Source organism: Bos mutus, chromosome 1, assembly GCF_027580195.1.
Source record: "Bos mutus isolate GX-2022 chromosome 1, NWIPB_WYAK_1.1, whole genome shotgun sequence".
Taxonomy (NCBI): Eukaryota; Metazoa; Chordata; class Mammalia; order Artiodactyla; family Bovidae; genus Bos; species Bos mutus.
The window spans coordinates 76,349,995-76,363,425 of record NC_091617.1 but is presented as its reverse complement, the minus strand read 5'-3'; the positions used below and the strand labels follow the sequence as shown (position 1 = coordinate 76,363,425).

Sequence of the window (13,431 nt, the reverse complement as noted above, 5' to 3'; positions counted from 1 at the left end):
CCTCATTTCGAAGCCATCTGTGTTTCCTGGCAAATTGAATAGACATGCTTCCGTTTGTTTTTCGATTGATCAAAATTAAAAACTGCCAATGCTGTGCCATGTCTGATTCACATTTTCAATATTTTTGTCTTTTTTATCTAATTTTCTTTGTGTTCCTTTTGGCTTTAATCCTTACAATAGAGGAATAAACCGTGACTTTCTGAAACATGATATTGGGGATACATTCCACTACACCAAGTTTGCTATAAAGGCTTTAGAATATGAAGAACACAGATTTTAAAATAATTCTTCCAATCCATACAAGATACTAAATATAGTACAGAAAATGTACTACTATATTTCTTTGATTAAGAAATTGATTCCAAACTTACACTTGGATTCTCATCAGTACAAAAAGAAGGATTTTCAATAAAATACAAAGACACTATAAATCTCCTCTTAAACCACTTAATATGCTGTTCCCCATGTAACATGCAATGGTGTACTTTTTTAAACAAAATGAAATTAAATTTGTTTGATTTAATACATTTTGCCCTGTTTTCTCCATGGAGAATATCTATAGACAGAGTCTGACCTCAATTCAGAAAAGTGAATAGTCACACTAGCACTAGTCACTTTCACAATGAAATATAAATTACATTAGGTCTATTTTGAAGTATCAGTTCATTTCAGTCACTCAGTCATGTCTGACTCTGTGTGACCCCATGAACCTCAGTACATCAGGCCTCCCCATCCATCACCAACTCCCAGATGCCACCCAAACCCATGTCCATTGAGTTGGTGATGCCATCCAACCATCTCATCCTCTGTTGTCCCCTTCTCCTCCTGCCCTCAATCTTTCCCAGCATAGGGTCTTTTCAAAAGAGTCAGCTCTTCTCATCAGTTGGCCAAATTATTGGAGTTTTAGCTTCAACATCAGCACCGATGTTGCTGATCATCAACACCCAGCACTGATCTCCTTTAGGATAGACTGGTTGGATCTTCTTGCAGTAAAAGGGGCTCTCAAGAGTCCATTCCAACACCACAGTTCAAAAGCATCAATTCTTCAGTGTTTAGCTTTCTTTATAGTCCAACTCTCACATCCATACTTGATCACTGGAAAAACCATAGCTTTGACTAGATGGACCTTTGTTGGCAAAGTAATGTCTCTGCTTTTGAATATGCTATCTAGGTTGGTCATAACTTTCCTTCCAAGGAGTAAGCCTCTTTTAATTTCATGGCTGCAATCACCATCTGCAGTGATTTTGGAGCCCCAAAAAATAAAGTCAGCCACTGTTTCCACTGTTTCCCCATCTATTTGCAATGAAGTGATGGGACCAGATGCCATGATCTTCGTTTTCTGAAAGTTGAGCTTTAAGCCAACTTTTTCACTCTCCTCTTTCACTTTCATTGAGAGGCTCTTTAGTTCTTCTTCACTTTCTGCCATAAGGGTGGTGTCATCTGCATATCTGAGGTTATTGATATTTCTCCTAGCAATCTTTATTCCAGCTTGTGTTTCTTTCAGTCCAGTGTTTCTCATGATGTACTCTGAATATAAGTTAAGTAAGCAGGGTGACAATATACAGCCTTGATGTACTCTTTTTCCTAGTTGGAACCAGTCTGTTGTTACATGTCCAGTTCTAACTATTGCTTTCTGACCTGCATACAGGTTTCTCAAGAGGCAGGTCAGGTGGTCTGGTATTCCCATCTCTTTCAGAATTTTCCACAGTTTGTTGTAGTCCACACAGTCAAAGGGTTTGGAATAGTCAATAAAGCAGAAATAGATGTTTTCTGGAACTCTCTTGATTGTTCGATGATCCAGCAGATGTTGGCAATTTGATCTCTGGTTCCTCTGCCTTTTCTAAAACCAGCTTGAACATCTGGAAGTTAAAGGTTCACGTATTGCTGAAGCCTGGCTTGGAGAATTTGGAGCATTACTTTACTAGCATGTGAGATGAGTGCAATTGTGCAGTAGTTTGAGCATTCTTTGTCATTGCCTTTCTTTGGGATTGGAATGAAAACTGACTTTTTCCAGGCCTATGGCCACTGCCGAGTTTTCCAAATTTGCTGACATATTGAGTGCAGCATTTTCACAGCATCATCTTTCAGGATTTGAAATAGCTCAAATGGAATTCCATCACCTCTACTAGCTTTGTTCATGGTGATGTTTCCTAAGGCCCACTTGACTTCACATTCCAGGATGTCTGGCTCTAGGTGAGTGATCACACCACTGTGATTATCTGGGTCATGAAGATTTTTTGGTACAGTTCTTCTGTGTATTCTTGCCACCTCTTCTTAACATCTTCAGCTGCTGTTAGGTCCATACCATTTCTGTCCTTTACTGAGACCATCTTTGCATGAAATATTCCCTTTGTATCTCTAATTTTCTTGAAGAGATCTCTAGTCTTTTCCATTCTGCTGTTTTCCTTTATTTCTTCGCATTGATCACTGAGGAAGGCTTTCTTATCTCTCCTTGCTATTCTTTGGAACTCTGCATTCAGATGCTTATATCTTTCCTTTTCTCCTTTGCTTTTCACTTCTCTTCTTTTCTCAGCTATTTGTAAGGCCTCCTCAGACAGCCATTTTGCTTTTTTGCATTTCTTTTTCTTGGGGATGGTCTTGATTCCTGTCTCCTGTACAATATCACGAACTTCCATCCATAGTTCATAGGCACTTTGTCTATCAGATCTAATCCCTTAAATCTATTTCTCACTTCCACTGTATAGTCATAAGGGATTTGATTTAGGTCATACCTGAATGTTCTAGTGGTTTTCCCCACTTTCTTCAATTTCAGTCTGAATTTGGAAATAAGGAGTTCATGATCTGAGCTACAGTCAGCTCCTGGTCTTGTTTGTGCTGACCGTATAGAGCTTCTCCATCTTTGGCTACAAATAATATAATCAATCTGATTTTGGTGTTGACCATCTGGTGATGTCCATGTGTAGAGTCTTCTCTTGTGTTGTTTTGAGAAATGAAATTCACTGTTACTGAACAAGTAAATGTGGAATCATGGGAGGCATAAAATATTCAACTGAGTTGGCTTTTGACAGTCTGGCCCTCAAGTATCTGTAAGAAATCCTGAGCTATTTCATGGTATATAAAAAATCTTATCCATCACTATAGAAAACACAAACTGTTGTATTTTAAGATCTGACATCCTTATCTTTGTCCAATAATAGTAAAGCCTTCCCTTTTTAATTTGCATAGTCTTAGCTACTGCTCTTCCCTTCATTCAGTCTTCCCTGATACCAGTTTTGCCTGCCACCTTTACTCTTGTTCTCACTTTAGGGGTTTCAGAAATTATTTTTGCTGTCAAAAATCACTAATTTAGGATTTCTTGTTTCTTCGTTAATTAAAATTTCCTTAATTCCTCATATACCAACACAGACAAATATGAATTATATGGACTCTACATAATGCCAAATATATAGATACAGAGGAAGAGGAATAGGTTCTAAATTGGGTATATATTTACACTGACTGAACAAATGAACCTGGAAAAAGTCATTTAAACATCTGTGTCTTGGTTCTACATTAAGAAACCCCCATGACACCACCTACTACATAGGCTTTTGGAAGAATTTATTGATACTACATAGGATTTTGGAAGGATTTATTGATAGTGCTTCAGGAATCACTAAAACCTTGAAAAAATAAATAACAGGATACAATTTATATATGATCTATTAATTTCAAGGATGTAAATATATCCTCATTAATGCTGAGTATGCATAGTCTGAAACTGCCATAAGAATGTAATTTATGAGGATATAATAAGGTACCGGTGGTCAGTGAAAATGGCCTCTAGTTAAGAGTCAACTATAAGTTATGAACATAACAGGTTAGCATTGACACACTCTAGTTTTATAACAGCAGCCATTAACATTGAATGAACATAGATAAAGTTCTATATATTTTTCACCTTCCTACCTTCATGTTTTGCTCAGACTGTACCCTGAGCTTGAGATCTTTTGGTTTTTGTTTTTTTCTTATTGAAATCTAACATATCCTATAAAGGCAAGTTTAAATCCTGGCTTCTCGAAGAGATTTTTTCTCAACCCTAAAGCTATAGTCAAGCACTGCTTATCATCTTACCCTTATTCCTCTACTGACACTGATCAGACTCTGCCGTACATGGCACTTAGCTGCCTATACTTGTTACTCCCAGTAAAGCTCTCTGAGGATAGGGACCACAGGACTTATTTATCTTTTTTTCCATCTACTTTATAAACAGATAATGTCTATGATATATCCAAGTAAAGATAAAAACAAGTTCTAAGAAGCAAATTTACACACACATCAAAAGGTATATTACATATGAGTATGCTTCACAAGCTATAATGGACTAAAAAGATGGAAGCTTAATAGCAAAATCTCTGAAGTTATTATTCACACTGAGAGCTTCCAATACTGATTATCACTGATGAATGTGATTCAGTAGCTCTTAAAAATGGTCAGCCAACACTGACAAATTGGTTCCTTCTCTTAAATTTGACCACATTAGTTTTTTTTGCTTATTTGGTGCTTTCCCTATTTATAGCCCATTATTAAACACAACCCCATGTTCTCCAATATAAATATAAAGAAGATTCTATGACTTAAGTTTAATCCATAAAACTGGCTTTTAAATTATTGTGAACCAGTTCAGGAAACTAGCATTGTCTGCCAGAGACTATAAAACAAGCCATTATTTTAACTGGAAGCCTGATATCTGTGTACACCTTTTTAGAAATTAGATACACACACCTAACACAGTACGAAAAGTCCAGGTGAACATGTGTATGCTACATATACAGCTGAACTGTTAGATGGAGATTATTATAGGGTCTTATAAGTATTAGGTTTCAGCTAAGGAAGATCCTACCAACTATTCCACTGAAATAAATAAGAAGCTAACTGCCTTTAAAGGCTTCAAATTGGATTTCCTTTAAGAACAAATTGAAATATACCCACAGGAGAGAGTAACTCTAATGTGAGGGTAACTCCATGCATTAGAAATATAAACTGTAAAATAATGAACAGCTGGAGAAAGGAGGATGATTCAACAAGATGGCATGACAAGTTTAAGGGAGTTTGCTGCTCTACCGTGATATGAGAAATACTGTTAAGAAATGCCTTTGAGAAGCACTGAGCCATTTCATCTCAGGCTATGCAGAGCTAAGGCAAACATTTTCTCCTGCCAGCCATGCTGCATGGAAAAAAACTAATTAAATCAACACCCTGCTGATGTTCGGAAGTTACTCTTTCCACTGCTGAGTGAATCAGACTCTTGCTGTTGTTCAGTCACTAAGTTGTGTCTGATTCTTGTGACCTCGTGGACTGCAGCACACCAGGATTCCCTGTTCTTCACTATCTCTGAGAGTTCGCTCAAACTCATGTCCATTGTGTTGGAATCAGACTCTACTGACTCAAAAATGGTTTTTCACAACAAATAATAAAGTAGTATTTCAAAAATATACATTGACTAATTAAAAACCTTCAATAGCTATCCAGTGACCACCAAGGTAATTTCAGAAACTATGTTCCATGGCTATCAAGACACTGCAGGATTTGGGCCCTGCTCTATCTTTCTATTCCTATTCACCACTATGCAACTTTTCCCAGGAAATTTCTAGAAAAATTCCTAGAAATTTTATAATTTCCTTTCCTCTTATTCAAGAAAACACAGATAGACCCAGAACTCCAGCCATACCAAGTTCTTTATTTCACTCATTCACTTATTCAGCAAATATTTGCACTAAATGCCAGGCACTGTGAAAGTCAATGAGACTAACTACACAGCCAAAATAGACAAAACCCCCATTTCCAGGTGCTTATGGTCTCATCCAAGGGGACAAGCCTTAAATAAATAAATCATTAATGAAAGTAAGTGTAGATTGCATTAAGTGCTATGAGGAAATGAATGAACAGATAGTCCAGTACAAGCTGATTGGGTTGGGATAGGACTCCGTTAGATGAATTAGTCAAGGAAGGACTCTACAATGGGATTTTTGAGCTGATACTTAAATGCTGAAAAGCCAGTCATGAGCAGAAGAGGTAGAAGAGTGATTTAGGCAAAAGAAAGTCAAGGGCAAGAGCCCTGAAATGGAAAAATTCTTGACATGTTTCCAAAGCAGAGTGGAGACTAGGGAGAGTGACTTGAGAAGTCAGAGAACAGATATCTGGTAGGCTATGGTAAAGAGTTTGAAAATGGTATCATCAACTCAAAGGACATGAGTTTGAGCAAATTGCTAGAGACAGTGAAGGATGTGGAGCCTGGCGCTCTGCAGTCCATGGTGTCACAAGGAGTTGGACACAAGTGAGTGACTGAACAACAACAAAACTAAGTGCAAGAGGAAACCATTAAGGAATTTTAAGTAATACCTAATTCATATTTTCAAATGATAATTCAGACTGCTACATGGAGAAAGATCTTGGGTAGCAGGCAGGAGAACATTTCAGTAATGCAGAGCAGAGGTAATGCTTTTACATAACAAAATAAAAATAGGACAGCACAGGTTTGCTACCTCCCTCCTCCTTTTCCACCTATCCCTCTTCCATTCCTTTCTCCTCCTTTCCATTTTTGCCCATTCTTGACATAGCAATGTTTCTCAATTCAGAAAGCAGATGCATAGCCCAAAATGAAACAATTCTAAAAATTTCAAACTTATTTTAGGGAAGATGCACAAATTCCTTTGCTTCTGAATTAGCATAAATATGAAGCTCAAGCATTTTGAATACGAGTTTAGAACAGCTTGTAAGACATGTGCAAGAAAGGAAAGGGATTGATTCTAAAACGCATTAAAACACGTTGAGAACACTGTATACTTTTGAAACAGAGTATTTAAGATAATGTTGGATCTTCTGAAGCCTTTTTATACAGTCAGGGTAAAACATCAAGCCTGAAATAAGTAATTTCAATTCTTGTATTCAAGCAACATTTTCAATAAAGAAGGGAATTCTTTCTCTATTTTTATCACCCTAACTGGGAATTCATCCGATACCATGCATTACGGTTTGATGCAATGCTATTAAAATATCTTTTTATCTTGGCTCTTTGCTTAAAATTCCACAATAGTAACTTAAGAGAATTTTTAACCCCATGTGAAGTTTCTTACCTACTACCAAACATGTAAATAGACAGTGAAGACATCCCATTTCTAAGCCATAGTGGAATTTTTAAGCTTTGATTAGCAGTATAATCACACTAGCTGGAAGGAAGGGAAGTCACCAGATTACAGCATATCATGCAAAACACTAAAAATTTATGGGCTAAAAACTTCCATCTTTCTTTTATGAAGCAGGAAGATTTTTTTTTAATAATAGTGACACCCAATCTTTTCATAGCTGTTTCAGCTCTTGTTAATGTCTCCAAATTTACCTCAAATTTTTGCTAGCCCAAAGTTAATTTTCCTTTAAAAACCACATCAGTAAATAAGTAAATTTTACATAATTGAAGAACATATTAAAAGAAGACCATTAAAGACCCACCAAATTTTGAAAAAAAATTGAAAGCAGTTTGTTCAAACCACTGAATTAAACTAAATCCTACAAATTACAGTGTTCCAAATGTAAAGACCAGGCTTTTCAATGAAAATTCTAACTCAGGAAATTCCCCAACATTTCCATATAATGGAGTCAGATTTTCAGAGTCCAAAACAGCTATATGAAGAATAACTTTACATTCTTATTCCACAACTTCTGGTGAGGTTACTGTCCTTTATGTTGCTAATTTAACTTGTAAAAAGCCCCATATATTGAGCTATTTTCATAATTCAGCTATGCTAGATAATTGTTTGATTTTCCTAATTCATAAAATTAATTTTAGCAGACATTGAGGACTACGTGACAGTCTGTGTTGTCCTTGTTGGCTTGACTACTAGCAAGCTCAGAACTAAATTTTATTCTCATTTGCATTAACTGTATTATGCTGTGTTCTAGTATATCAAACTGAAGCTAGTATATTTTCATTATTTTCTTTAAGTTTGTTTTTGTTTTTTTCCCCCATTTCAAAAATCTCATTATAGACATAATTGATTTAGCAAGGTAACTTCAAGTTCTTTTGGACACAGAAAAGGTATAATTTACTCAAAAGATAATGCCCCACAGCAAAGGAAATTTCTAGTAATTAAATTCTTTCCTACTTGTCAAGGTAGAACATATAGAATTTTTAGCTTTAAAGAACATATATTAATTCACAAATTAGGTGTTCATGTTAATATAGAAAGGGAACTTATCTTTGCGTTTATGGAATGTTAGTCTAAAGTGTAGTCATGGTTATGAGTAAATATTTGTAGCTTTCAAAATGCTGTTTGGTAAGGATTAGATGAGAAATGACACATTTAAAGAGTAACGTTTTCTCTTGAGGAGTAAGTTGGAAAGGAAACATACGTTTTTTAAAGCACTTTCTTTTGCCAAACAGCTTATACCCTTATTTATTGTCCTGAGCCTGATTAATAGACTTCTGTTTTTTCTAAACACTCTGGTGCAGTTTTAATCTTATGTTTACAATTTAATGTTAAACACAGATAGTAACTCGCCACCATCAAACGAGCTCTGTGGAACAACAAATCTATCAGTTAAGCATGCTAGAAGATTTCTTATCTAAATAAAAACCATCTTTTAGGGTAAGGAAAACACTAAAGTAAAGAAGTAAAACTTTTAAACATGTTATTTCATATTAGAGACTATTTAAAACAAAAAGTCCTTGACTTTTTGAGGAAAACACACACACACACACACAGGGAACTCAAAGCATTAGCCAAAAAATATGTGTGTGCTTAATTTGGACCAAATCTCTCAAGCTGTCTGTGTATTGTCTAAGTTCCTAACAAGACAGCGGCCAAGACTTGGCTGGCTGCTGGGTGAGGAGAGAGGACTATCTCAGGGATGCAATGTGGACAAGCCCTACTTACCACGTATCAGATGAAATTGATGTGTGGTTTACTGGTATGCCACTGTTATTTTTGGTTTCAAACATTAGGACAGGGTAAGACTGCACTACTGAGAAAGCGTCTCAACCTCTGTGGTATTGTCCAGAAGTCTCCCTTGAGGTGTCAGAGAATGACTAATGGTTACCGAAAAGTAAGTTTGGGCCAAGACCTCTCTGACATTTGCTTCCTGCTACTGTTTTTGGAGACACAGCTTTAATCCTCTTTGAAAATGTCTTTGGAAGGTGGCTGTCACTCATGTTCAACTCCAGTTTTGCCAATGTCACATGTCTATTGTAGTAGTCATTACTGCCATGTAAAGAATCTTACTCATGTCTGATTTTGAAAAATAAATAAATAAATAAAAATCTAATATTTCTCTTTGTGAGCTCAGAACTGCACTCTCCTTTGTGACTCCCATATCATGTGAGCACCATTTTGTTTGTGAGATTGTTAATAAGAATTTAACCTTGTATACTATTTTATAGTTTGCAACACAATTTACAATACTACTGATAAAAATTAAAATAATAAAAATGATCATTTACCAAGTGTATAATCAATTCCTCTTGTGAAATTCTTGAAAAATGTGGAAGATGCACCCCTACCTCACCTTAGGTCCAGTACAAAAGTGGTTGAGTATTATTTACAAGAACACATTATAATAAAACAATGAGCTATAGCTTCACGGGGAAATAGTGCTGGCACAGACTGAGTGGCCCTTAATGAACTCGATGGTATAAAAACAAAGTTTGTTGTTCTAACTGTTCACGCATGCTTAACTTCTGCCTGGTTTTCATTATGATAAATGGAGATGAATGCTGCCTATCCCTAGTGACCCATTAAGAAAGTTCTAGCTAGCCATCACTTTGCTCGAGCCAACAGCCTAATTGCTTACAACCAGAGTTATGTCTCTGTAGTCATCAGCAGCCAGATCACATTTTTTTTCACTCCAAACTGTACAAAGGTGCAATCTTTTTAATTTATCTGTCAAATGACTGACAAATGATTGCAAATGCAAATAAACTAAATTCGGGCTTTCTGCTTCAAAGGTATCCTTTAAAAATCAGCAGTGAAAGCTTAAAATAGATTTGACACTGATTTCTTATTTCTTGAGAATAGAAAAGCTTTTCCAAACTTTTATGTATGTTAGTTGCATGGATTCGTGAAATAAAAAAGTGACGGTATAAAATGCTTGTCATAGGTGAGAAGGAATGGGACAACCAAGGACTGAGACTCAAAGTTTGCGTTTATGTTCTGTTTCTCTTGTAAGGACTCGGGTATCCTAAGTGGACCACAGATGGAAGAGTATGTGCCAAGGAAAGGAAGTAACATACTGGACTTTGCCTCAATAAAAATTGTAACAGTACTAGGATAGCACTAAGAGATAGCTTGCCAGAACTGATGACTTGAGGAGGGGCTTTAGAGTTTAGTGAGTAAACAGAAAAATTCAGTCATTGCAATTTCTCTTTCTTTATTGAGGTGGATCATTTTTAGTCTTTCGTTGAATTTGTTACAATATCGCCTCTATTTTATGCTTCAGTTTTTTGGCTGGGAGGCATGTGGGTTATTAGCTGCCCCGCCAGGGACTGAACCAGCACCCTCTGCATTGGAAAGTGAACTCTTAATCATTGGGCCGCGAGGGAAGTCCCATGTTGTGACAGTTTCTAACATCTTTTCATTTTGGTCTCCCTTCCATTTTGCGTTTATGAAACAAAATTTAACTTCCTACCCAAACCAGTCCACTGTGAGAAATGTAAGAAAAGCAAACAAGCAAAGCAAACACTTTCACACGTGCACCTTTTTGGTATAAATATGCCATGTTCCTCTATGAAATACAAACTTTTTCTTACTCTTTTAAGGGTGGAGAGACTTACTTCAAAAAGTATTTCAAAGCCTTCGTTTCAGCTCATATGGAAGAAAGCACCATGGCTGCAAATCAAACGGAGAGTCACTCCAAAGACCACTCTTGGAGGGGACTTCTAAAAGAGTCTAAGGTCCTTTCAGGGTTTTAACCCATCAGGCAGACTAATGGGGACTCTTAACCTGACAGCCCACAGGGTCTTACTAAAGAGGTGGTTTTGATGATAAGAGTTCTTTCAATGTTTCATAAGCCCCTCTGGCATCATTCCTGCACTTTGTGAAACATTCAGCCACAGCAATAACCTTAGGCTATACTGTAAATTAAGTATTCCTGCATACGCACAGGTTAACTATAAACCCAGACATTTCCTCCATACCTCAGTCAATAGACTATACTGGAAAGAAGTTCCAGTCAATTTGAATTTCTGAGGAGGCTAAAGCTTGTAGAGAATTTGCTTACTTATTAAACATATCAGGTAGCATTCATTTTCTGTTACTTTGGTGGCAGCTGCATTGGTCTTCTGAGAACTAATTTCTATTAACCATAGATAACCAGGGCTAGAAAGGCCCTTTAAATCATATAGTACCATTGCTTCATTTAATGGGTGGATAAAACATTTGCAAAGAAAATCAGGAGCAAAACTATAGTTAGAATCTGTATCTTTTCTTAAAACATTCACAAACACATACTTCGGATTTTAATCCTGTAATTTCAAAGTAGAGGTGGGTTCGTGCATATCTGGCCCATGTAAAAAGTGTTTGCTGATCACCTCTTCCACAGAAAGAACTATGATAGGTGTTCTCTGAGGATATAAATTGTTTATAATATTGTCCTCAATCATTTGTTAAATACAGCTCAACAGGACAAAGAGACACACAGATTATTAATCTCAAGAATTAAGACTCTATGTGATTAGAGGGGAGAGTAAGTTACACTCAACACAGTACTATAGAAATTGAAAGAAATTTGAAACCACAATAACCTATAATGTACAGGAAAGACATCATTGAGAGAGTGGGATTGAGACTTGGTCTTGAAGAATAGGAAACATGTATATATCTCAGATGCAGAATAGGATGAGCTGAAAGAAATAGGGATGGCTCAAATATTCTTATAGAATAGTAATTTGACTGAACTGGCTCATGCAAAATGTCTAGATTGCAGAGTAATGGAAAACAAGGTTGAACAGGGATGGAATTTGGTGCTCTTTGAACACTAAAGTGCTTTGATTTTTTATTCTTGGAAAAAGAGACTTAGATGTATCTATGTGTGCATGTATGTGAGTGTGGTCATGAAAATCTCCCCTGCTTCATTTCAAAAAGAATTTGGAAAATAACAATTACAATATTTGAGGTAACTACAAAAAATTTTTTCTTAAGATTTTGTTTTTTGGAGCTCTTTTAAGTTCAGAGCAAGATTTAGAAGAAGAAAAAACAAAAAAACAGAGATTTCCAATATCCCCTATGCCACCAAACAAACATAGCCTCTCCTATTATCAGCATCCCTAACTATAGTGGTATATTTGTTACAACTGAGGAACCTATATCAACACACCATAATCACCTGAAGACCACAGCAATCACTCTTGGTAGTGTATATTCTATGGATTTAGAGAAATGAATAGAGACAAGTATATATCATTAGGGTATTATATAGAGCATTTTTATTTCCTAAAAATCCTCTGTTCTCCAGCTATTCATCCCTCCCCACCCTAACCCCTGGCAACCATTGATCTTTTTATTGTCACCAAAGTTTTGCCTTTCCCAGAATGTTATATAATTATAATCACAGTAGTGTGTCTTTTCAGATTGGCTTCTTTCATTTAGTAATATGCATTTGAGGTTTCTCTGTCTTTTCAAGACTTCATAGCTCATTTCTTTTTAGCATTTTTAGCATTAGTATCTGGATGTACCACAGTTCCTTTAGTTATTAACCTACTAAAGTATGTCATAGCTTCTTCTAGGTTTTGCAAATTACCAATAAAGCTGCTACAAACATCTGGGTGCAGATTACTGTGCAAAAACAAATTTTCAACTCCTTTGGAGAAATACCAAGGAATGAGATTGCTGGACGGTGTAGTAAGAGCAGTTTAGGTTTGTAAGAAACTACCAAGCCATGTTCTGGAGTGACCTCACCATTTTGTATTCCCATCAGCAATGAATGAAAGTTCTTATTGCTCCACCTTCTTGCCAGCATTTGATGTGAGTGTTCTGGATATTGGTCTAATAAAAGCATATTAGCAATTCCTTTTTCCTTGGATTTGCAATTCCCTGATGAAATATGCTGTAGAAAATTTTTTTTCATATGCTTATTTATTATTTGTATATCTTTATTGGTAAGGTTCTGTTAAGGTCTTTATTCATTTTTAAATTAGGATGTTGGTTTTCTTATTTTTGAGCTTTAAGAGTTCTTTGCATATTTTGGGTAAGAATTTTTTATGTCAAATGTGCCGTTTGCCAATATTTTTCCTTGTCTGTTGCTTGTGTTCTAATTATCTTCCCACTGTCTTTTGCAGAATAGAAGTTTTAAATTTGAATGAAGTCCAGCTTATCACTTATTTCTTTAATGGATGGTGCCTTTGGTATTGTATCCAAAAAGCTACTTCCATATCCAAAGTCATTTGTATTATCTTCTAGAAGTTTTATATTTGTGCATTATACATTTAGATCTATAATCAAT

General features: G+C 36.0%; 1 protein-coding gene across 1 annotated transcript in view; it reads right to left on the bottom strand.

The window, feature by feature from the left end:
* Window positions 1-13,431, bottom strand: part of P3H2 (prolyl 3-hydroxylase 2) — a 177,736-nt gene that overhangs the window by 46,947 nt on the left and 117,358 nt on the right. The gene's annotated exons all lie outside the window — the stretch shown is intronic.